Source organism: Alexandromys fortis, unplaced genomic scaffold (assembly GCF_014885135.2).
Source record: "Alexandromys fortis isolate MF-2015 unplaced genomic scaffold, M_Fortis_MF-2015_v1.1 scaffold_3, whole genome shotgun sequence".
Lineage (NCBI taxonomy): Eukaryota > Metazoa > Chordata > Mammalia > Rodentia > Cricetidae > Alexandromys > Alexandromys fortis.
Window position 1 is genome coordinate 10,485,006 of NW_026067909.1, and position 2,077 is coordinate 10,487,082.

The 2,077-nt window shown below is 48.7% G+C and overlaps 1 pseudogene; it reads left to right on the forward strand.

Moving 5' to 3' along the window:
* Positions 1-727: 727 nt before the first annotated feature.
* Positions 728-1,577, forward strand: LOC126498694 (60S ribosomal protein L15-like; annotated as a pseudogene).
* Positions 1,578-2,077: the final 500 nt, after the last annotated feature.

The following is a 2,077-nucleotide window of genomic DNA, read 5'->3' on the forward strand; positions in this document are numbered from 1 at the left end:
TATACGCACATGCTACACGTGCATGCAAGCACACTGTCTGAACATGCATATTGCATCATGCACACCATATACACATGTGCACACATACAAACACATTCTACACATAACATAAGTATGTATACACTGCCCACAAAAGTTAACACACGTGGTTTGATGTGGGTTGTACAGGGTTGACTTACACATTCTGGGCACCAGTTAGGCAGTTTCTCTGAAGCTATGTCCTCATGTGTTATAGGACCCTGAAGTCCACATACAAGTGGGGAGGAAGCAAGGATTATAGGAGGCTGAGCCTACACACATGAATTGGATGATATATGGGGATGGACTGAGGCATGTGTCCACTTCCACTTGGGATGAGGGTCCTGTGAAAGACAAGGCTCTAGATCTAGACACACACTCTTGGCCAGGGGTCAGAGGAGCTAGACAAACAAACCTCTAGCTACTGACCCACAGTGGCAGAGAGGAGTTAATAGCATTGTGAATATGTGTATGAGCTACAGGGTGAATGAGTGGGTGGGTTAGTGACCCTGGGGAAGGATGCTATGTGTGTGAGCTACCGTGTGTAAGTGAGCAGGCTGATGACCGTGAGTCAAGTTAGAAACCACATGTATGCACCACAAGAATGGGCAGACAGGTTGATGAGCATGTGTGTGAGCCACAGGGTGAGTCGGCAACCATGCCTGTGAACTACAGAATGCTACAGCTTCCTCCCATCATGTCCTGTGTCCTTGAGAAAGCCTGCCTCATGGCACAAGTCACGGGAACCACATAAGTAAGGAATCATGGGATGTGGTGCTGATGTACCCAGTGGACAGACAGCACCTCTGCTGAGCTATAGTGAGTTTTCTCTACTCTGGTCCATCATTATAAGTCGCCTACATCCTAATTTGTGTGATTTGTGATTGTCATCTCATCTGGCATAAGAATGAATGACACATTATTGTGAGGAAGAGTCTTTGCACTTTCCTCTGACGGCAGCCATTATGTGAGCCAAGATGGGCACCTACAAGTACATCCAGGAGCTGGAAGAAGCAGTCAGATGTGATGCGCTTCCTGCTGAGGGTCCACTGCTGGCAGTACCGCCAGCTGTCCGTGCTGCACCGGGCTCCCCGCCCCACCTGGCCAGACAAAAGCGCGGAGGCTGGGCTACAAGGCCAAGCAAGGTCAGCCACGGTGGCCGCAAACGCCCATCCCGTGCGACCTATGGCAAGCCTGTCCATCATGGTGTGAACCAGCTAAAGTTTGCCAGAAGCCTTCAGTCTGTTGCTGAGGAGACAGCTGGACGCCACTGTGGGGCTCTGAGAGTCCTAAATTATTACTGGGTTGGCGAAGATTCCACATACAAATTTTTTGAGGTTATCCTCATCGATTCATTCCATAAAGCTATCAGAAGAAACCCTGACACCCAATGGATCACCAAACCGGTCCACACGCACAAAGAGATGCGTGGGCTGACATCTGCAGGCCGCAAGAGCCGTGGCCTTGGAAAGTGCCGCAAGTTCCACCACACTATTGGTGGCTCTCGCTGTGCAGCCTGGAGAAGGCGCAACACTCTGCAGCTCCACCGTTACTGCTAATACACGTAATGTTTGTACAGTTCATACCCAATAAACAATTTAGGACCGAAAAAGAAAAAAAAAGAGTCTTTGCAGACAAAATTAATCATCTTAAGTTGCGGAGAGTTCCTTGGTTTGTCTGAGTACAGACAGACAGATGGGCAGACAGACCAACAGACAACATGTGGGAGGGAGCACTGTGTGACCGAGGAGGCAAACTTCAGGCACTTAGCCACATGTTAGGAAATGTCAACTACATGGCATCACAAGAGGCCAGAAATGTAATGACTCTGAGCTCTCTAGGGGAAGGAGCCCTGCTAACCTTCAATTTCAGACCTCTGTTGCTAGAATTTAGGAGAAAATGTCATAAGTGCAAACTATTGTGCTGCGGTCACTTGTTAAACATGTTAAACATGGCATGGAAAACAAATGCCAACGTCGGTGTCTGAGAGTGGAGGCTGCTGGGACGGCATCGAAACACTTAAAATAGGTGGCGGGTGAGGCAGTACTTAAACATGACA